The sequence below is a fragment of the Megalopta genalis genome, unplaced genomic scaffold, assembly GCF_051020955.1.
Source record: "Megalopta genalis isolate 19385.01 unplaced genomic scaffold, iyMegGena1_principal scaffold0077, whole genome shotgun sequence".
Lineage (NCBI taxonomy): Eukaryota > Metazoa > Arthropoda > Insecta > Hymenoptera > Halictidae > Megalopta > Megalopta genalis.
The window spans coordinates 503,041-527,156 of NW_027476146.1; positions in this window are offsets into that span (position 1 = coordinate 503,041).

The window sequence follows — 24,116 nt, forward strand, 5'->3', positions numbered from 1 at the left end:
GACGAGGATGGGGGCTCGGTTTCAGAGCACTCTCGGCTGTGTATCGCGGGGTCTTCATCCCGGTAGCGACTTACGTCGCTGCCGGATGGGCCGGAGGGTGCACGGCAGGGGAGCTGGGAATACTCGGAGCCGCTCAGCGCTGTGCTCTCATTGCGGTGACTGGTGCATACCGCTGGTCATCGTGGGATAGCATGTGCGTGGTGGCCGGTACCCCCCTCCCCCTATCGGACTTGAGCTACAACAGGCCAAAGCCCTTTACCTGGTTAGGAGAAATATGGACGCCAGGATCGGTAACATCGTGGTCCCAGCGGGAACCAACGATGCGAAAATTAGGATCGTGGCTGAGGTGAAAAGGGTGTGGCAATCCATGTGGGACTCCTCTCACAAAGGCCGCACAACTTTCACCTTCTTCAGCAGTATCGAGAGAAGGATGGCGGCCGGGTGGATGATACCAAGCCACTACACCACACAAGTCCTCACTGGACATGGGAACTTCCGTTCGCGCCTCTTCGCGTACGGGGTTGCCGACAGTGAGGCGTGTTGGTGTGGCCACGGGTCGGACACGATAGACCACTTCCTTCTCCACTGCAAGGACTTCGACCCGCAGAGAGAGGCTCTGCTGGACATCACCCCTAGCGGAAGCTGGAAATGGCCTGAGGCGGCACAACACTTCGTGCCGTCGGAAAAGGTCTTCCAGGTATTCGCATCCTTCTGCCGGGAAACCCTTTGGTTAAAGGGCTTCCGGTAGGAAAAATCCCGATTCCAACACCCATCCCGATTTCCTAGGTCTTCGTTTAGTGGACGCGAGGCGTCGCGTCACGAGTTCGCCTCCTCGTGGTTCCCCGTGGGCGCCAGCAGATGGATGGAAACTGAAATTCGCTGGCGGCTAAAGAACTCGTCCATTGTAAACGTCTCAATGGCACGTGCGGATTTTTCCTCGGCCCTTTCCCTTGAATGTGGGGCCGCTGGAAGTAGATGGAAACTTAGTTGTGAATGCCCAAACGGGCGAGGAAACATATCCGCGTCACCTTCGTGGTGGCCGGATTCACACTAAATGTCCCTATCTCCGGTCTCCAAAGACCAACCCCGCCTCCTCGCGGCGGACACCGGACAACGCGCATCTGTATGAGTGGCTAAAATGCTATGGCAAATCACTGCGTTAGCAGTGAGCGTTTGCAATGATCTGCGCGCAGTGGCGTTATTGTTAGAATGGACATAGATCTCGTTGAGTCCATGTGCGCGCTAATTGCAATAACAAGAGAGTCAAGTGAGTGGGAAACAAATTAATGTACAAACACGTTGGTGGATGGCATGTACGCAATGACTTCCCTACTACAGGACTGTCGACTGCGGTGCTTGCGTGACGTGCTTGGCGCCCGCCACCGTGGTCGACGGTATTTTGCTAACTATCACCCGCGGCCCTCAGGCTTGTCGGAGGTGTGTTTCCACCTGCGGCCTTCGGGCTTGTCGGAGGTGGTGCGCACCCGCAGCCCGGCACAATTGTGACACGCTGCATAATTGCTGTTGTGTGGCACAGTGGGAGTGAGTACATACGGCAGAGTGCCGTCGAAATGCGGTGGTGTGCGGTGCCGAGCACCCACCGCCGCAGTCGCGCAACAGACGGACCAATCCATAAACATAGTTGGAATAGGAAACACGGCCTGCCCAACTTATAACAAACAAAACACTCCTTACACAGACGCGGAGTTAAGACTGGGTCTTACTTTCCCGGCCTAATGACCGATAAGAGAAGGCGTCGGATTATCCACGTTCGGACCCCTCGTAGGTGTTCCGTGGGAACGTTGGATACAAGTTTATTGTGTATGCCCTCATGGGCGAGGCAACAGACATGAGCCACCTTCGTGGTGGCCAGGTTTACATTAAATGTCCTTATCTCCAGTCTCCAAAGACCAACCCCGCCTCCTCGCGGCGGAGACTGCGCAACGCGCATCTGTATGAGTGGCTAAAAAAAGCTATGGCAAATCACTGCGTTAGAAGTGAGCGCTTGCAATGATCTGCGCGCAGTGGCGTTATTGTTAGAATGGACATGGATCTCGTTAAGTCCATGTGCGCGCTAATTGCAATAACAAGAGAGTCAAGTGACTAGGAAACAAATTAATGTACAAACACGTTGGCGGATGACGTGTATGCAATTATTTCCCTACTACAGGTCTGTGAAGCTGGGTCGACTGCGGTGCTTGCGTGAGGTGCTTGGCACCCGCCACCGTGGTCGACGGTATTTTGCTACTATCACCCGCGGTCCTCGGGCTTGTCGGAGGTATGTCTCCACCCGCTGCCTTCGAGCTCGTCGGAGGTGGTGCGCACCCGCCGCCCTTTGGTCTGTCGAGCGGTGCAGTTTGCTTTTATGCTTAGGGTTCGGCAGTCAGTCCAAAAACGAGCCAGGAGCAAAGACGTAACGAGTTACCCGCCGGCCTTGCACGCTGCATAATTGCTGCCGTGTGGCACAGTGGGGGTCACTACATACGGCAGAGTGCCGTAGCGATGGTGTGCGGTGCCGAGCACCCGCCACCGCAGTCGGGCGGCTGAAGGACCACAGCCATGAATATACTTGGAGTAGGAAACACGGCCTATCCAACTTAAAATAAACACAAAACTCCTTGCAGCCGACACGGAGTCAAGACCGGGTCTTCTGTAACCCGGCCTAATGAATTAACAATGAAGGCGTAGCTTTATCCACGTTCGGACCCCTCGTAGGTGTTCCGTGGGAACGTGGATTGAAGTTTATTATGTATGCCCTAATGGGTGAGGTAACAGACCTGTTTCCACCTTCGTTGTGGCCAGGTTTACATTAAATGTCCCTATCTCCATTCCGCCGCCAGGTGCCGCAGAATCAGGACGCGTCGTCACGTCGCTCCGTGTTCTAAGGAGACTATAGGCAGTTCTTTGTGCAGTTAGAATCAAACAAAGTGCACCAGTGTGTTCACAGTGTGAAAACGAACAGCTGGGTATATAAAGTTTAAACCTTAGTCAAAAACTTTAGAAGTTTTCGCGGAAACTCGATTAGCGTCGGTCGGCAGGATGCCGAGTGACAGGTGAAAATTTCCGAACCGCGATATATAACCGTGGTATAGTTGTTTTGTGCAGTGGTAGCCCCTATTTCCTGGAAATAAGAAAAACAAAAACCGACGCCACGCGGACGCCATCTTGAGCGCCATCTTGGACGCTATCTCGGTCGCCATTTTCGATGCTACAGTGGACGCCATATTGGACGCCGCGAAACAGTGAACCGCGCATCATAGCAACGATTGCTATGGCCAGCGCCTCGAAGTTAGGAGCAAGTGCAGTGGCGAAAAAAGACAGCGGTGCCCGTGCCCGTCTTGGTCGTTTTGACGAGACAAAACGCCGGCACCCTAACCGCAGTGATGGTGCAGGAGAGGTGCTGCTGCGAGGCAGCTCCAGCCCCGAAGAGAAAGGCGAGCACCACTTCCGAATTAGAGAGGGCACCGAAGAACAGGACGCGCAACCAACAACAGTGGAGGACATAAAAAACGCGGCACTGAAAATCGAGGATTGCCTCGTCGCGATGTTGATGGACTCCACCAAGACCAACAAACAAGGCGGCAAAGATCAGGCGGCGCAGATTATGCGCATGTTTAAAGACATGCGATGCCTGCTACAGGACACACTGATGCGGAACAGCCGTCTGGAGGGGAGACTCGAGCAAGCGGAGAAACAGGTCAAGAAAACCGAGTCCGCGCTCGGAGGCGCCGTCCAAAAATCGCTGCAAGCAACTAAGTCCTTAGAACACGCCGTAAAAAAGGTAGAGGCTACACCATCACCAGCCAGCCAAACCTATGCGGAAAAACTGAAGGCGGCCACGGCGAAACTAGTGACGTCGAGAAACATCGTAATGACCTTCCCCGACAAACCGGAGGGGGAGATTAGGACAAGTGAAGAGGCCAGAGAGGCCGTGTTCACCCTGGTGAACCCTCGCAAGAGGGGGAGCAGGTGAAGGCGGTCAGGAGAATCAACGGCAACGGCATCGCTGTCGAAACAACCACGCCGGAGGCGCTGTGGGAAATCGTCGACAACCCGCAGCTCAAGGAAGCAGGCCTGAAGACCAGAACATCAGCTATGCGCAGACCGAGAATGATCCTTTTCGATGTCCCGCCGGAGATGGCTGAGAAGGACATCCTAAACTGTGTGGAACACCAAAACAGCAAGGTTCTAAGAGGCGCAACAGCGGAAGACATCAAGTTCTGCTTCAAGACCGGCAGAAAAGACGGTGACGAAACCAACTGGGTGCTAGAATTTTCCCCATAAATAAGATCAAACATGTTGGAGGCAGGGAAGATTTTCATCGGCTGGAACGCGTGCAAGGTGCGTGATTTTACCGCGGTCAGCCGATGCTACAAGTACCAGGGGTACGGTCACGTGGCCATGTACTGCAAATGCAAAACGGAAGTTTGCAGTCATTGTGCGGGAGAGGGACACGGGATCAATGCCTGTCCCAAGAAGACGCAACCGGCCGTCTGCATCAACTGCAAAAGGTTCGGAAAAAGGAGACCATGCGGCCAACAGAAAAGACTGCCCAGCGCAAAAAACAGCAATAGAGAAGTCCGTCGCCAGAACCATCTATGGGTAAGACAACAACACGTAATAGACACGGAAACGCGGCTGCCAGCACGCAACATCAGCCAGGTATCGGTCTTCGCGCCGTCCGCGTCCACCTCGAAAGGTGCGACGCTAATAGCTTAGAACCGCGCACCCCAACGCGCAATACCAATATAGGATCCGCGATCGCAACCGCGGGATAATTCCCTAATGGGTACTGCAGCTGAACATAAGACGTTCTGCGGCAGTCACAGGAAAGGTACGCGAACTTATTTCCCAAAAGCGGCTAGACGTCCTGTTATTGCAGGAGGCATATGTCAGCCAGCAGGGTATGCGCCACAAAATCACTGGATTAGGGACCGGAGTGAGGGTGGCGGCAGTCGATCCACAACCCCCGTGGGCGGCTGTTGCCGTCTGAAACCCTCACTTCGATATCGTCTTCGTCTCGCAGCTCAGCGACTCCCACTGCGTTTGCGCGGAAGTGCTAGCACCCGGCTTCTCCTTTTACGCGGTGTCGTGCTATTTTCAACACCGCGACGAAATAGAGAAGCATCTCAGCTACCTCGAGAAGGTGTTCTGTGCACTGAGGGGGAAGAGACTCTTAGTTTCGACAGACGCAAACGCGCAATCCTCGCTCTGGAGCCCGTAGGGCACAGACGAGAAAGGAGCTCAATTCGAGAACCTGATTGCGGCGTTTGGTATGAACGTTGTGAACGACACAGCTCAACCACCCACCTTCTGGACGCCAACGGGATCGTCCCACATCGACGTAACCCTGGCGGCGCCTTCCATGTCTCCGTTCATCAGGAGCTGGAACGTAAGAAGCGCGTGGACGACCAGCGACCACAACGCCGTTGACATAAGGCTGCGGGCACCTAGAGCCGCGGCGGGGAATCGCGGTATCGCGAACTCTCGGTTCGACATCCGTCGGGCCGACTGGGAACGATTCTCCGAGACTCTGTCCGATCTCTCACGATCGAGGCTCGAAGTCCTGAGCCTGGAGTCAGCGGAGGAAGCGATAGGAATGGCAGAAACGCTTACAGTCGTCATCAAAGATGCCTGTACCGCGTCAATGCCGAAAAAGCGTAGGTTATAAAGTCCAACCCGTGGTGGACAAGAGGGCTAACGAAGCTCAAGAAGGCCGTCTACCGACAAAGACGTGCCTTCTAGAAGGAATGAGATGAGTCCTCACGCCTCCAAAAACTGCAGGAGTACCGCTCTTCCCTGCGGAACTACAGCAGAGAGGTGAAGAGGGCGAAGCTCGAAAGCTGGCGCAAGCCTTGGGACATCGTGTACAAGCAGCAAGCAAACAAGCTCCGTGTTGAGAGAGTGCTCAGTACTCTCCGGCGAGATAGTGAGAATACCAATAGCCACACGTTTCTGGATGCGCACGTTCCGGACGACCGGCCGGAAGACGATACGCCCGCGCAGCGAGAAATTAGGGAAAGTGTGAGAATCGCGCCAAACACCGCGAACGCCTCTCCATTTTCATCGGACGGGGTCGCGAACGCGACACGCACATTCGGGAACAATAAGGCACCAGGGCCCGACCTCGCCGAGGTCCGCGCGCTGAAGGCCGTCGCGAGAATAATAATAAACCAGTTAGTTCGCTTATTCAACGGGTGCCCTCGTTGGGACGTCTTTCCCTCCAACTGGAAGGAGGGCTCCCTCAGAGTGCTCCTAAAAGGAGAGGGCGAGGACGTGAAGGACATGTCTCCTCTCCGTCGTAGGGAAAACTTTCGAAAAGCTCCTCAAGAGCCGACTCGAACAGACAGCGATGACAACAGGACGCATCTCCAGCAGACAGTACGGGTTTACGCGCGGAAAGTCGACTGAAGATGCAATTGTCGTGTTGCGCCGCATGGTTGACGCTTCAGAGCTTCGGCATGTGATAGCGCTGCTATTCGACATTTCCGGAGCCTTCGACAACATCTGGTGGCCCTTAGTATTGAAAAGTCTTAGGGAGCAAGACTTTCCGCGCAACGTCTTCGAAGTGGTTTCCAACTACTTCGAGGATCGTAAAGTGAGTCTCATCGTCGGAACGGAAAGAGTTTCCAAGCGCGCGACGAGGGGGTGCCCACAAGGCTCCGTTCTCAGCTCGGCGTGCTGGAACCTGATGTTCTACGATCTCCTGAGGTCTCTCGAGGCCTCGGTCGAGAATAGATTCGTCGCCTACGCGGACGACCTCATCGTTCTCGTGGGCGGTAACAACCGAAGAGACCTAGAGGTCGAGGGTCAACGGGTTGTTGGCCTTCTAGATTAGTGCAAATCGGCAAAATTAGAAATCTCCGAAAAGAAATCCGAGGCGATCGTCCTACGCAGCGGATACATCGAACGAAATAGGATAGGCCGACGGGGAGGATCGCGTCCAGACCGAAAACGCATGGCAGTCCGTGCATCGAAGTTAGATTTAGGGAAAAGGCCACCGACCATTCGGATCGGAAATAAGCCCTTAACATTCAAACCCTTCGTCAGGTACCTCGGCGTCCACGTCGATAGGGGCATGTGTGTTCGAACCCATTGCAACTACGTAAGTGACAAGGTCGGCTCGCTCTTCGCGAAGCTGGGTAGGCTGGCAAGGCGTGAATGGGGGCTCCGCTTCGGGGCGCTCTCCGCCGTGTATCGCGGGGTTTCCATCCCGGTGGCAACGTACGCTGCTGCCGGGTTGGCTGACCGGTGCCCGGGGGGGGGGGGAGCTCAGCGTGCTAAGAGCTGCACAGCGCCGCGCTCTCATCGCGGTGACTGGTGCATACCACTGGTCATCGTGGGACAGAGCCTTGTATGAGGCGCGCAAAGGTAGAGACGCAAGATTCGGTAGCATTGTCGTTCCGGCGGAGGCCGACGATGCAAAACATAGGTTAACGGTTGAGGCAAATAAGGTGTGACAATCCATGTGGAATTCTTCCCACAAGGGCCGCACCACCTACGCCATCCTCAGCAACATAGAGGAGAGAATCGCGGCCAGGTGGATGAAACCAAACCACTATACCGCGCAAGTCCTCACCGGTCACGGAAACTTCCGATCGCGCCTACGCGCATACGGTGTTGCCGACGGTGAGGAGTGCGGGTGTGGTCACGGATCGGACACCGTCGATCATTTCCTCCTCGACTGTCCGAATCTCGACCCCCAAAGAGAAACTCTCCGCGAAATAGTCCCAGTTGGGGACTAGAAATGGCCGGAACCGGCACAACACTTCGTGTCGTCTCCAGTGGCCTTCCAGCTCTTCTCCGACTACTGCAGGTAAGCCGTTTGGCTAAAGGGCCCCTCGTAGGCAACCCAAAAAAAGAACCTGCACTTCTCAAAGATCCCAAAGGGGACAAACCATGTCCCCACTACAAACCCTCTAACACTACCCACCCCTCCTACCTCCCATTCCTCATCGTAGGTCTTCGTTCAGTGGACGCAAGGCGTAGCGTCACGAGTTCGGAGGGTAAAACCGGAATTTGCTAGCGGCTAAAAAACTCGTCCATTGTAAGCAGCTCAATGGCACGTGCGGATTTTTCCTCGGCACTTTTCCTTGGTGGTGACCTAAACGGGAGTGGATGGTAGCTTTAGCTGTGTATGCCCGCACAGGCAAGGAAACATATCCGTGTCCCTACTACAGGTCTGTGAAGCTGGGTCGACTGCGGTGCTTGCGTGACGTGCTTGGCGCCCGTCACCGTGGTCGACGGTATTTTGCTAACAAAATACGGCCTTTGGGTTCGTCAAGAGATGGTACGCACCCGCGGCCCTTTGGTTTGTCGAGCGGTGCTATGCTTTATTGACACGGGCTGGCTGCATCGGGTTAGGCAGTCAACCCTTAAACGAACGCTAGGAGCAAAGACTTAATTGTCACTCGCCGACCTTGCACGCTGCATAATTGCTGTCGTGTGGCACAATGGGAGTGAATAAATGCAGCAGAATGCCGTCGTAATAGCGGTGGTGTGCGGTGCCGAGCACTCGCCATCGCAGCCGCGCAGTTGAAGGACCAAACCCAAACATATAGTTAAAGTAGGAAACACGGCCTACCCAACTTAAAACAAACACAAAACTCCTTACTGCAAAGGCAGAGTTAAGACTGGCTCTTCCGTACCCGGCCTGATGACCGTTGAGAGAAGGCGGCCGTTTATCCCTGTTTGGACCCCTCATAGGTGTTCCGTACGAACGTGGATGGCCTTTTATTGTGTATGTGCTCAGGGCGCGGTAATATGTTCGCGTCACCTTCGTGGTGGCCGGACTAACATTAACTGTCCCTATCTCCGGTCTCCAAAGACCAACCCCACCTTTAAGCGGTGGAGAACAGGCAATGTTCCTGTATAGGAGCGGCTAAAAAGGGCTATGGCAAAACACTGCGTTAGCAGTGAGCTTTTTCAATGATCTGCGCGCAGTGGCGTTACTTGTGGAATCGGGGACATGAATCTCGTTAAGTTCATGTGCGCACTAATTCAAGTAACTAAAAAAACAAGAGAGTGGGAAGCCAATCAAAGTACAAACACGTTGTGCATGGTGTGGTAAGAAACTATAACGATCTGTTTCGATGGGAGTTAGAACTGCGGAACTTCAAATGTACGTGACCACTCGCAATGACAGTTGATAATCAAATTCGTACTTTTTTTTTATTTTTTTATTTTTGTAAAAAAGGGTGGGAAAAAGTTCGGAAGGCACACCGTGCACGTGACAAGGACAGCATAAGAGTATTTGAATTTAAAATTAGGAACTGAGATAAGAATAAATTAAGTTAGAAATCCTTCCTGCACAGCACATGAGTAGAGTTAGCGTGCAAGATTCCTGAGAACAGCAGCTTCCAAGTGAAAGCGTATGAGTGCTGTGAGTTGGAACGAAATCAAGCACACCATGCAAAGTAACATGCCCTGCAACTAGAACTGAAGCAGAATGGTTAATGGATAGCAGCTATAATTAAATAAATCAAATGTCATGCATGATTTTCATGGAGAACACCCATGCACCTCCAACAAGTACTCCCCGGAAGCCAGCATGCCAGACGGGGATGACCTCAGTAGCGAGACCAATCAAATTTGAGCCGTCCACTGTTTCTCAAGAGCAAATCTTTCCCTGACCTGCGGGTCCTGCAAGTAGGAAAAGGGAAACAAAACCTTAATCCAGTAAGGCATTTTTAACCGGTCGTATACTTTTTTTTTTATTTAACGTGGAGGAAATCTGCTCGCCAGACACCCCCGCCCCGCCCCGCCCGGGGGAGCGGGACGAGGGTAGTGTGGAGATTGACCCACTAAAACCTCCACGGCGATCTGAGGACGCTGTACCGATCGCTGGCGATTCAACGGGGGAGCCACGGGAACTCTTGAAGAACACTACCGCGGCTCCCCCTCGCCTGGCCGACCATCAAGATGGTAACGATGGCCGGCCGCGTCCCGGGGGGAGATAAATCCTCCCTCCTAAAATCCATTTAAATTCGGCGGCGCGAGGGGTCGCACCCTGCACCGCCCCGACACGGCGACCGCGCGATAGGTGACCAGGGCCCCCGCCCTGATCACAGCAGCCGCCGGGGGGACGACGAGTATATTGGAGGAGGATCACAGTTAACCCTCGCCTCCTTCAGGCGACTCGTCATCTCCCACTCCCAACAGTGAAGGTCCTCCTCTGTTGGCGGGCGGCGGGTAATGAAACCAGCATGTTCTGGTACACCCGCCGTCCGTCTACTCTCAGCTGCCCGGGGTTTCTCGGCGTAGGCGCGCACGCCGTCCCCGGGCACGTCGGGCGGGATCTGTAAGCTCCCGATCCCGCTCGGCAGCCTCCTTCCGCGACATAACCTCCTCGCAGAAAGAGATTGCTGCCGCCCACTTCCCCGGGCCCTCCAGCACGGCCCCAACTAGGCTGGAGAGTGCGAGGTCGTGACCGACTTCCCGTTTTAGGACTCGGCGCAGCGCTGAAAAGGCGGGACATTCCTCCAGCGTGTGCTGCGTCGAGTCTTCCTCCGCGCCACAATGGTGGCACACCGTCGTCGTTTCCCGCCCGATGCGACAGAGGTAAACACCGAAGCAGCCATGCCCGGTGAACACCTGCGTCGCTCGGTAGGAGAGCCCGCCATGCCGTCTCTCCTGCCACGAGGTGAAGTGCGGCAGGAGAGCCCCGGGGACGCGCTCGCCGGCGTGGGAGCAAAGTTCGGCACGCCATCTGGCGAGCGCTAGTCGCCAGGCCTGGAGCTCGAAGCCCCCGACCATCTCTCGCTCCGGCGGGGCCCCTCGAGCACGGCTGGCGATGCTAGTGCGCCTATAAACGTAGGCGCGCACCGCCGCCTGAAGCTCGAAAGGAAGTTCTCCCGCCAGAGCAAGCGCCGCCACGGTTGACGTGGTGCAGTAACCTCTTATGAGGCGGATGGCCATCCGCCTCTGCAGCCGGCGCAACAACAACGTGCTGCGCCGGCTGGCCATCACGTACGGCGCCCATATTGGGGCACCGTATAAGGCCATAGACCGCACCACGCCCAGGTATAGGCGGCGCACCAAATCTCCCGGTCCACCCGAGGTTGGGCAGCAGACGGCCCAAAGAGGCCGCCGCCTTTTCGACTCGGGGGACGAGACGGCCGAGATGCGCACCGAAGCTCCAGCGGCTGTCGAGGATCAGTCCGAGATATTTCAATCGGACTTCACCTCGACGCAGGCTTCTCCAACCCGGATCCACGATCTGGCCGGTGGCCGAGACCGAGGCCGTCCGTGGAACCAGACAGCCTCGGCCTTCTCCGGGGCTATTTTCAGCCCCAGATCGCGGATCCTCGCGACGACGGCTGCCACCGCAACCTCTGCTCGTCGGATGGTCCTCTCGAAGGTACTCCCGACGGCGACCACCAACGTGTCGTCTGCGTAGCAGACGAGGGTGGCACCGTCGGGCAGGGAGGCCTTTTCCAGGACTGCGTTGTAACCCAGGTCCCACAGGAGCGGTCCTAAAACGGACCCCTGCGGGACCCCGCGGTCCACTTCCCTCCGTATCATCCCGTACCGGCCCGGGTATTCAACCCACCTGTCCCGCAGGTAGGCCCCGATCACCCGCCTCAGATAGGGAGGCACCTGGTGATCGACGAGGGCCTCCCTAATGGCGGACCAGGGCAGGATGTTGAACGCATTGAAGATGTCAATGGACACCGCCAAGTACACCCCGCCCCTTGCCACGGCATTGTCCGAGAGGGACTTAAGACGGTCGATAGCGTCGACCGTCGATCACCCCTCCCGGAAGCCAAACGTGCAGTCCGCCAGATCGGGGCCGTCGCGGGACAGGTGCCTGGAGAGGCGGGCAACAATGATCTTCTTGAAGATCTTGTCCGCCTCATCCAGGAGACAAATGGGCCGGTACGCGGAGGGAGAATCCCCTGGCCTCCCATCCTTCCTCAAGAGGACCATCCGACTTTCTCTCCATAGGTCGGGGAATGTCGCCGACCTCAGGAGCCCAGAGTAGAGGCTTCTCAGCCTCTCCCCCAGGACGCTCGGGGCGAGCAACCAGACCCGGCCGGGGATACGGTCCGGCCCTGGGGCGGTATTCTTGCCCCGGAGCCATTTGACGACCCCGGCCATCTCCTCCGGCACGACCTCAAGATCCGGGGACCACTCATGTTCCTCTGGCTCAGGGACGGGCCGGGACGCCTCCCCGCTAACGGGGAATAACGCGTCCACGACCCGCCAGAGCAGCCCCGGATCCAGGCTCTCCGTCACGGGGGCGCTCAGGGACACAATCGTCCCAATGCCATCTTGTATGGGCGCCCCCACGGATCTCGGTTCAGAGAACCGATGAGATCGTGCCAGGCCTGGACCTTCGCTTGTCTGATGGCCAGCTGCAGAGCGACCACCTTCTCTCTGTATAGTCCATACAGCTGGGCAGTCTGCACGTCGTCCGTACGTCGTCGTCGACGGTCGCGAGCGTACTGGCGTCGCGCGCGGACGCACTCGGTGCGTAAATCCGCTATCGCGCGCGACCACCAGTACACCGCCTTCTTCGGGAAGACCCTGCCCGGGGCATGGCGACGTCGCAAACCGACGTGATTGCGCCCCGGAACCAATGGGCCTCACCATTCCCGTCGACTGGCCCGACCGTTGTTGCTGGCCAGGCCACGACGTGGGCTGCCGCCATCAGAGCGTCCTGGTCGAGGCCCTTCAGCGCCCACCGCGGTCAAGGCGATCCCTCATCGGCGGGGCGACGTCGGGGTGTCGGTGGTGGGGCGGCGGAGAGGCCGAGAACTATGTATCTGTGGTCAGACAGCGTCTCGACCTCTTCCGCCACACTCCACCCCGTAATACGGCGCGCGGCCGAGGGCGTTGCCCACGAAAGGTCAACGATGGACCCCCCGTTATGCCGCACGCACGTATGGACCGAGCCCGTGTTCAGGAGGCGGAGCTCCAGTCCCGCCGCCCAATCCAGCACCTCCCGGCCCCTCGAGTCAGTCCCGGGGGAACCCCAAGCCGTGGACTTGGCATTGAAGTCCCCCAGGACCAGCACCGGACGGGGATGGCAGCGGGAGACGCATCTCCCTACCCCGTCCAGATACTGCACAAACTCCTCGAGGGACCACCTCGGAGGTGCGTATATCGCCACAACCGCGGTGCCGCCCCAATCGATGGCCACGTATCCCAGGCCGCGCTCGATAAGCGAGCACGGCGGGGACCACGGCCTCCCAGCCCAAATAATCGCGACAGAGCCAATCGAGTCCCCCATCCAGTGTGGATGTTTGGGGACCCTGTGCGGCTCCGCCACGACTGCCAACCCTGCACCCCGCTCGGCCAGGCATTGAAACAGGAGATCCTGCGCTCTGGCCGAGCAGTTGAGGTTGGCTTGTATTATCGGGCCCGGGGGCCCCATTACACAGCCGTGTCCGTCGCCGTCACGGCCGCGGATGCGGTGGCGTCTGGGACTTTAATGGCCCCATCCGCCCCCGCGGGCGCGGCGGTAGCGTCAGGCGATGCTGCCATTCCGTTGCTGGCCACGGTGGTCGCTGCCTTGGCCATCGTGGTTTTCCTCCCTTTATTATTTATCCTGGCAGACTGCTTTTGGCCGCCTCCCTTGCCTCGCCTCGCACTGGTTGGACATGCCCGGCTGCCGAGGCGGTGACCAGACGGCTTACCTGCGCCCGCACAAGGCGAACAATTGGGCGTGGCCGTACAGGCTGCCACCTTATGGTCCCGACTGCCGTATCTATAACAGCAGTCGGACCTATCCTCGGCAGAAGTGCACCGCTGACTGGTATGACCAACACCAAGGCAACGGTAACACTGCAGAGGCCGGGCACTCAGGGCCTCCACGGCTGCCTGTGTCCAGCCGACGGTTATCCGGCCCGCGACAGCAACCTTGCGAGCGGCCGCGGCAGGACATCGGACCCAGAGGGTGCCCAATCCCGAGGGGGAAGACCGGATTTCGCCGGTATTGATGTCCCCTTCGCTGCACCCGCCCACGCCGGCGTGGTCGAATCGACCATGCCGCGCACCCTGAGGTCGACTTTTTTGACCGGGCGCGCGACCTTCACGCCGGTTCCCGCCAGCGCTTCCGCCACTTTTGTGGCGAGGACGGTGGCCTTGGCGGCCCCATCGGTGCCAGGGACCTCCAAAATTATCCCCCCAGTCACCGCCCTTCGCGGCCTCAGCGAGACGATGCCAATTTCTACCAGGTCCACCTTGGACCTGGCAGTGGCCATCGCCTGCGCGTAGGTCATCTCCACGCCAGACGGAACCGTTATGGTAACCGCTGCTGTGCGTGGCGGACGTGGAGGCAGGGGTGTCTTCCTGGGGGCCGCCGGGACCACCCTTCCTTTTTTATTCGTGGTCGCAGTGGCCTTGGCAGCCGCCTTTTTGGCCTTCCGGCCAACCACCTGAGACCACGCCTCCTGTGGTGGAGGCGCGGCGGAGGGTGGCGCCAGTTCTGCTCGCGTGCGTGCGGGCTCCGTCTGGTCCGCTTTAGCCGCCCCAGCTTTCCCACCTTTCTTTTCCTTCTTCGCCCTCCGCCCCACTCTGTCCGAAGACTGTGCGGGGACGGACGGCCCAGATGCCACCGATCGCAGGGCCGTGACCGCTCGCGGCGCGAGCTCCCTCCTGAATGACGTCAATTTGGCGTCTATCGGGGCGCCTATTTGCGCCAGAAAAACTGCGGGCGCAGCCGCAGGTGGGGGCGAGGACTTTTCTTGCCCGGAGCGATGGCAATCCCGGGCGCCGACGATCGGCGGCGACACTGAGCCCTCTCCCGGGCGCGGCGGCGGAGGCATTGCGGCGGCAGCCGTTCTCGCCTCCACCACCTGCCGGAGCCGGGCCACCTCCGCCCGCAACTCCGTCATTTGCCCCCTGAGGACGGCATTTTCGGCCTCCAGGACAAGCGTGGCGTCGGTAGCTGACCTCACTGCCAGCTCGGACACCCCCACCCTGCCGTTTAAGGCGGCCACCCTCAGGGCGCAGGCCAAGTTGCCCTTCAGCCCCCTTGACACGCCGGAGATCCTGGCCACCTCATCCAGGCTCTCCAATATAGCGGCCGCTACTTGCCCCGTCGGACGGTTGCGGAAATCTTGCGCAATATCCGTCTCGTCCGGTAGCGGGATGCCTGACCGCGACGGTCTCGGCACGGGCGCACCCGCGTCAAAGATTGCCGCTACCTCCCTTGCGTCGGCCTCCAACTGCGAGGCCTCGGCCAGCCTAAGTTTGGCCTCTGCGAGGCCAACATAGTCGCCGGTCGGCGGCGGCCGGCCTCTCTTTCTCCCTGACGACGTGCCCGGGAGGCTCTTCGATGAGTGGTGGGAGGAGACATAGAAATCTGATTCCTCCTCCTCATCGCACTCACCAAGGCCCGCTGCGGTCCTCTTTGTGCCGCGTGTTGCCGAATGTCTCCGCGACACCGGCACTATACATCTTTTGAGGCGCACGATAGGTCCGCGCACCTCCCCCTCACGCTCGTTCCCCCCACCCCGGTTATTTGTAAAGAAGAATCCATAATTGGTCCCACGAGTGTGGTCGGAAAGAAGGTCAACCCGGGCAGAGCCGCCATATCCGGGGAAGGCTAATACACCCGGGGGTCGCCAGGTACCCCGGGGTTGTCCGCTAAAGATTGGTGCACCCACCAACCATAGCTGGCGCTTGCTCCAGCTACACCCTCATCACCGCGCAACACTGCTTGGGGCTAGGGATTTTTTTAGAGAGGTTGACATCCTCGCGGCCCGGCCGGTTAAGGCAAGACCCCCGTTCCTGTAAAACATGACCACAGGTTTACGGTATGTGTCCGACTTTAGTTGGCCCCTCACCTCAAGCCACTCCGGCATGGTGGAACCTGCCAGGGAATAAATTCCCCGCCGGCACAGCCTTGAGGATCATTAGGGCACGAAGCCCCCCCACCCCGACAAGGTAGCGGTCACGGGGGGGGGGGGGACCTGTCGTATACTCCCGTAACCGAAACCAAGGGGTTCTTATGTTGGAGAACCTTTATTTTCGTGACGGCTTGGTAAAGGTACACATGAATATTTGGAATTTTTGTAAAACTCAGGAGATTCTCAGTCGGATAGCGCCTACCTAGTCCGGTTATGATTTTTAAGATCTTGGTGTTTGAAGAGCAGCTGAGATTTGGGATACGGACTCCACCATACGGCCGCACCATATGCAAGGATCGGCCGAAGGCTGACCTTATAGATAAGAAGTCTCGGCTTGAGGCTCAGGCTAGATTTGGGGTTTATAACATGAAATATTCCAAAAGCAGCCTCGAAAGTCTTACACATTCTATCTCTTGCGGTTATCAGCCAGTTTAGTTTATGATCTAGAACCACGCCTAGATAGATAACAGATTTTGACCAGGGCAGCGGATGCTGTTGCAAGGTTAGTAATGGTAGTTGTTCGAACTGTGATCCCCTCTTGAGGGAAATGATGATTGCCTGAGTCTTCGAAGGATTAATTTGCAGCCTCCAATTTGAAAAGAATTCCTCGACTAGGTTTAAGTTTGGCTGCATCCTACACAGCAGGGACCCAGGTTGCCATGACGAGGTCATTAAAGCGGTGTCATCCGCGAATAGTGCCAGGTCACAGAATTTCATGGTAGGGATATCGTTGATGTATAGATTGAACAAAACCGGTCCCAGGATAGAGCCCTGAGGAACCCCCGCAACAACAGAATGCTCGTCGGAGTGATGCCCACCCAGATTAACAAAAAATTTACGCTCAGAAATAAAGGACCGGACCACTTTAATTAAATGGGTGTGGAATCCCAGAAGGTGGAGTTTGTACAGGAGAGCCCCGTGCTAGATCGTGTCGAATGCCCTGGCGAGATCAAGTAAGACCATGGCCGCATATCTATTGGCGTTTACCTCATACGCAAGATGCTGCGTGATTCTGATAACCTGATGAACAATCGAGTTGGTTTTCCTGAAACCAAATTGCTGGTTAATTATGATATTACGAGAATCAATGGTCTGGTAAAGCAATCTAAGGGTGCTCCTTTCTATTAGCTTACCACAAATTGGCAAAAGACTAATTGGTCGGTAAGCACTCAACTGTTCACGAGGTTTACCCGGTTTATGAATCGGGACCACCTTTGCTACCTTCCATTGGGGAGGAAAGTAGTTCAGGTGGAATGAGGATTGGAAGATGTAATATAATTGCAGAACAATCCTGTGCGATGCATGCTTTCGATCCAGGAGCTCTCCTGGGCCTCATGTCCCTAATATCGGACTCAATCAAGCGGGGATTAACCTGCGAGAGAAAAGAGTCATCACAGGATTCAAGTCCATCCAGATTAGCAAGGAAGTTATCAATTAACGGCACCTTGTCAGAGGACAGGCTCAGAGTCTGAGAGTTAACGTGTTTAAAGGCAGAAGCCAAAGCTTCCGCTTTATCATAAGTATCAGAATAAGTAGCGGAGCCGTCTACAAGCGGAGTTATCAGGGCGGGTCTCCCCCGGACGAGAGATGCATAGGTGGCCCAAAAGGTGGGGTCTGCCCTCCTGAAGGCACCAACCTTGTCCCTCCAGTCCATGTTTTTGAGTCTATAAATCCTGGATTTGATCCTAGATGTTAGGGTTTTAATGGATTGTCTAGCAAATTCACAACCAGAACATTGCCAGATCCTCCTCTGGGTACGACGAAGGCGAATCAGTGCAACAAGGTAGTGGTCGTTCGAAAACTCAGGATTCCTACGATTTGGTTTGGAGGAAGAGACTATGGCCTCTCGCTGGCAAGAAATTAGGTGAGTATTCAATCTCGCAATGGTGGCATCAATGACTTTCCGGGAGCCCTGGAATCTGTCAAGGACCCACCTACTAGATAGTTGCTGGTATAGAGCCCAGTCCGTCACAGTATACAGTGGCGTCGAAGTTGAGGGAGCCCTAGCCGTAACGATCACTGGTCGATGTATGGTATCGAAATTATTCATGGTCCGATCGAGAGCAGGATGTCAATGGTGGATCGCTTGCCATGACCAGAGTAGTATGTTGGATCAGGAGGAACAATGATCCTATAATCCAAGCCCAGCATGTGATCAAACAAGATGGTGCCCGACTTATTAGCAATGTGGTTATTCCAAAATCTGTGTTTAGCATTAAGGTCGCCACCGATGGCATAGGAATCACCGGCGCCGATCCTCGTAAGATGATCCAGGTGTCTTGGGTACAGCCTAACACCCGGAGGACTATAGACCGAACAGCAAGTTAAACGAGTGTCAGTCAAAAGGACTGTAACTGCCTCAACAGAGGTAAGATGAGGCAATGTGAGGACTTGGAAGTGCAGAGAGTTGTGCACGAGCACAGAAACCCCTCCTCTTCTTCTACTAGAATCCTTTCTGACCACCGAGTAACCCGGGATAGGAAACCAGACGGAATCGTCCAGCCAGGTCTCAGCAATCAGGGCAACTTGTATCTGTTCGGATTGAAGTAAAAGAATTAATTCGGCTCTCCGAATGAGAACAGAACAAGCATTCTAAATATGTAGTCTAGGGAATTTAATCCGAGGATGACAGAACTGCAAGGTAGGCCTGCAGTTCTTTCGGCATTAGACCTACTATTTTTAAGCAAATTATTGAGTTTTACTATTGAAGATAGCATAATTTGTACGTTGGAGAGCTGGTTTAGCTCCTGGACCGCCGATACAAGGCAGGACAACCCGTCCAGATCCCCAGACCCAGAGGCCGGGGGGTATACCACCCGGGCAAGAGGCCCCCTTGAGGAGGAAGCAGTCACCCGGGCATACGAAGATGGGCCCGTTTGACTGGATATAAGTGGAGGGATTTCAGTAGGAGAAGGCAATCTACTAGAGCCTAGATCATCCCGTCGGCTCTGACGTTGGCGGGGAGCTCCGGTGTTTACTGTATCGGTGACGTCGACCACTTTTGATATTAGGAACCATGGGCCCAGATTTAACCGTTCTTGGAACGTCGTGTGGTGTAATTTGCCCTGGATGCTTGGAAGAAGCACCCCTTCTGCCCTCCAAGTATATGGATAGCGCAGGACAATTGCCATAATTAGCGGTAAGCGACCCCCCACAATTTGCACATGCAGGAGAAACCTCATAAGGTTTGGTACAGTCTTTAGAGAAGTGGGCTCCAGCACATTTCACACAGGCCGGGCTGAGATTACAATTGGCAGCCGAGTGGTCAAAAGCCTGACATCTGTAACACTGTGTGTGTCTGGTACGAGTCATACAGGGTGTTCAACAATTATTTTAACAGCCGAAAATGAGGGGTAGCTGAGGTCATTTGAAGTAATTTTTTCCTTACCGCGAGCGAGTCTCAGTGATCTTTTATAATATCCACAAGTGATTCGGATTATCAGTGATTAATTAACTGATCAGTGTTTGGTGACAGTGCAGTGTAAGTGACTTCGCAAATGACCATACCAGAGGCTCCTCCGACAGTATCCCTCGAATGTTGCGGTCATCGAGCTGGGATCAGCTGTTCGTTGTACGAGGTCAGTACGTACGAGTCAGCAAATGCATCCTCAACTAAATAGATGAGCTTGTCATCGATAATATTTTTCATATTTTTCTAATAAACAAATCCTTTACGTACCTTAACGCGATTATTTATTATTAAATCAGTTTTGCGAATCATTCGTTGAATTCTGTTCGGACATGGAATTATTTAAATTAAAATATCATTTACGAACTTTGTTTATCTTCACTGTATACCTTACATAAAAATTTCGTATGGTACAGTTCATATGGTCATGCACACCAGAAAATTAAAACGGCTGTCACGGTTAAACTACATATTATTTCGAGTCCCAAAAATTAGTAAATACTCTTCAGACGTTCTAAAGTAGAGGTGAATAGCGTTTTTCTTAAAAATATTACTTTTATGGAATAAAAAAAATCCGGAAAGTTCAGGCTTCAATACTTCGAACGCGGCTCGAGACCATCCCGATCATCTGTCAAAGCCTCGTGCTACGGACTCTCTCGCGGACTCTCTCTCTCGCACCGACACCTCTCATTGGCCAGTGTTTTTCGTTAATAACTCGTAAACAAAGCCGCAGATTGCATTTTCGCAAAGGAAAAAGTTACTTCAAATGACCTCAGCTACCCCTCATTTTCGACTGTTAAAATAATTGTGGAACACCCTGTATGTCTCGTACCAGACATACACAGTGTTACAGATGTCAGGTTTTTAACCACTCGGCTGCCAACTGTCCGAGTTTAACTGGATTCAAACGTTATTTCCATTGAATTTTAATGTAAAATTTTTTCCAAAGATAGCAGTCAACTCCTGCTCCCCCCCGTGTCCGCTACCTTGTCGTGGTGGGGGGGCTTCGTGCCCCAATGATCCTCAAGGCTGTGCCGGCGGGGATTTTAGTCCCTGGCAGGTTCTACCTAGCCGGAGTGGCTTGAGGTGAGGGGCCAACTAAAGTCGGACACATACCGTAAACCTGTGGTCATGTTTTACAGGTACGGGGGTCTTGCCTTAACCGGCCGGACCACGAGGATGACAACCTCTCTAAAAAATCCCTAGCCCCAAGCAGCGTTGCGCGGTGAAGAGGGCGTAGCTGGAGTAAGCGCCAGCTATGGTTGGTGGGTGCACCAATCTTTAGCGGACAACCCCGGGGTACCTGGCGACCCCCCGGGCGTATTAGCCTTCCCCGGGTATGGCGGCTCTACCCGGGGTGACCTCTTTTCCGACCATTCTCGTGGGATCAACTATGGATTGTTCACAAATTAAAAAAACCGGGGAGGGGGTAAACGAGAGGGAGGAGGAGGCGCGCGTGGCTAGCGTGCGCCTCGAGCGCATGGATGGGTCGGTGTTGCGGGAACTTCCCGCAACACGCGGCAGAGAGAGGTCCGCTGTGGACCTTGGCGGGCGGTGGCGGTCTGTGGCCACCCAGGGCGGGAGATAACCCCCGAACTAGCCCTCGCGTAGGAGGGTTGATCGGCCGAGTCGATGGGTGTATCGGCGATGAAGGCATTAGAGACCGTCAGTGCGTCGTACATGTAGTACTTCGCATAATGGCGAGGCCCTGATATAGCATACGGGCTGTAGCGTGTTCTTTGTACAGCACTGTATGTGCTGTATGACTTCCGACTGGGGAACTGTTGTCACTCGTGGCATCAGTTCCCCAGTTTACGTTAAACGGTTTTTCAGACCGTTTTTCGTGGGCGGAACACGCCACTAGACAACACTCCGCTGGGCTCAGGAATACATGGGATGCAATCAATCCCCTGGGCAACCCAGGCCGCAAGTGGCAAACGTGCCCTAGCCACACTTGAGCCTCCACGAAAAAGGTACCGCTTGATAGCTCGTGTTCTTAAATACGCAGCGAACTGAACGAAGTGTGGTGGAGAGGAAGAGGCAGCCTCTCCGACTGCTGTCTCCCACGTGTTTGCCGTGCGTAGCGACCCTTGTCGTCGGAAAAGAGGATCCTGGGATCTGAGGGGGCCCTCTCCTGCGGGTGAGACGTCCCCAACACGTACCTTTGGCCTCTGCTTCGGCTAGATGGGCGGCTGTACGAGAAAAGCAGCCCTGGTCCAGTCAATCGGCTTGGAACGACCACACGCTTCGGGCAAGTGGGATCTGCTGGGCGAGGACGCGGGCTGGGTAAGGAAACCGACCCAGCCAGCAGACTATATTCGGTGCGTAGCCCTAACTCAGCCTTTGGCGGGTTCCAAATTGTGCGGGTCGGTGGTGGCCGGGGAGCGCACTGGATGAAAGACCAAGACACATTATGGGTCTGAAAAATGAAAAACAAACAAAAACTAAGCGTCCAAAGACGACGGGTCCAGCTCCTACTCGGAGTGAAGCCGTCGCCGCAGACGCGGGAACTGCAAATGCAGCTGTCAGTCCCCCCGCGTCTGTGAGAAAGACAAGATCCGGGAAGGTGATTAACATCGCCAATCCTCGTGTGATCTTGCAAAGATGTGTGACTCCCACGCGAGCGGTCTCGGTGAAAACCGAGCCCACGGTAGAAGGTACGCCGGACACCGGTAACGTGGAAGTAATCGAACGAGTCGGAGACACGTCACTCGTGAAGGTGCAGTCGGCACCCGAGCGTGTCGAGGACCCTACTGGTGACGGTTGGCAAACCGTCACCAAAAAGTCGAAGCGAGCCAAGCCGGGCGCACCCACCGGCAAGGCCGCAGTAAACCGGGCCAGGAGACCGAAGGGGACGTTCTCCGGGCAGAAGGTACGGCCTCTCGATCTCGTAAGAGACGAAGCCTTTAGGCGAGTGTCCGAAATACGGACCTTTTGCTTTCGACCTGAGTCGAAAGTCAATAAGGAGTCCGGGTCAAAGATACTCGCCGAGGTTGAGGCACTCAACGAGTTGGTTCAGGAGCTTATTCAACGGAATAGCTTCGTCGAAGGGCAACTCGCCGCGGTCAGGGCGGACCTAAAAGCGCGTCCTGCCGTAATGAGTGCGATGCGACCTGGGCCGTCCAAGGGAACTCTCCCGAAGACGGCCTGCAATGCCGCGCAGCCGACTTACGCCCAAGTGAACAAAGTCGACTGCAAAAGAGCTTCTCCGGAAGCGGGGAGACGGCCACAATCGCAGCATGTGGTAAAAATCTTCCCGCCGAAGGAAAAAGGACAGAGCAGCGAAGTTACGAAGGTTACTGTTCTGTCCCTCATTAAACCAGCGAAGGAGGCGATCCGAGTAAAGTCGGTCCGACGCATCCACTCCGGTGGCATCGTCGTCGAGACCGACCGAAAGGAGGACCTGCAAGCCTTCGTTGGCAATAAGAAGCTCCGGAGCGCGGGTCTGTCCGTCTCCTTACCTACCAAGCGGGACCCCGAGGTTTTAGTTTACGACGTCCCGCGTCGGATGGGTAAGGACGAAATTGCCTCCAGTATTTGGAGGCAAAATCTCTGCGATGCGAACCAGAAGGATGTGCCTTCGGGAATTCGGGTCAGCCGCATGGCTGGCAAGACCCCGGAGACAGCCAACTGGGTCGTTGCCGTCAGTCCGCAGAATCTTCAGCGGCTGAAGCAGAGGGGTAGCCGAGTTTACCTTGGATGGAACTCCTGTCGTGTACGGGATTTCGTCCAGGTGCTTCGGTGCTACCGTTGTCAACGCTTCGGGCATACCTCGAAGCGCTGTAAATTCAAGGAGGATGTGTGCAGTCACTGCTCCCAAAAGGGGCATACCTTCACGCTCTGTAGCAAGAAGAGTGAACCTCCGGTCTGCTCTAATTGCAAGGACAGAGGGTGGGCTAGTGCACACAAGTCGCGGGACCCAGCTTGCGCTTCCTATCAGGCGGCGCTAGCTTTGGAGTCGTCCCGTGTCCGACTTGAGTGACGGGCAGACGTGGACTTGTCCACTCCGCCATTCGAACGGCATGCTGGGCGGACCCCTCGGGGTTCGTCCCCTCGGGCCAGGCTGAAGCCCCTCTTGCGGAGATAAATTGACTTTAACACTACTCCGTCAAGAGTGCCTGGATTGGGTTGGACTCGAGGTGGCAGCGGGAGTAGCACGTTGTCTTCCCCTGTCACGATAACGAACGAGGGTAGAGCCAGACCATCGGCACGCGTCGAGAGAGCGGCTAGTATAGTCCACATAGGACCCAGGCATAGCCCATCTTTAGACTCACAACGACGACACTAACTGTGGACCTTGGCGAGTGCGATGGGGGAGAGGAGTCCGACCACTCGGTCTCCTCTCACCGCTCTTCGCAGAGCGCCCCTGGCTCCTCAACAGGGAGGAAGAGGGGAAGACCGCCGACTACTGGTCAGTACGAAACGTAAGCTGACGGAGGCCAACAGGGGCCTCATCGCGGCAATTTTTGACCCGGTGGCCCCGGGGCCGCAGCCCGGGAGATCGGTCGACCCGCTTCCGGACGAGGTGGAAATCGCTGCGAATCTTCGCAGCCGTCCGACGCGGGAGATAGCGGCGTCGATAATGGAGAGCCTGGCCGAAGTGGCCAAGATCTCTAATGCGACAAGGGAGTTGCGGCCAGCCACGGTGCGGATCCTGCAAGCGGCGGCCCTGAACAGCCGGGCGGGCGTTGCGGAGCTGACAGTGAGGTCAGCTTCCGACGCCACCCGGCTGTTAGAAGCGGAAAACGCTCTCCTTAGGGAGCAGATGGCGGAGTTGCGGACCGAGGTGGCCCGACTCCGTCAGGCGGTGGAAACGAGGCCGGCAGCAGTCGAGATGCCTCCGCCGCCGG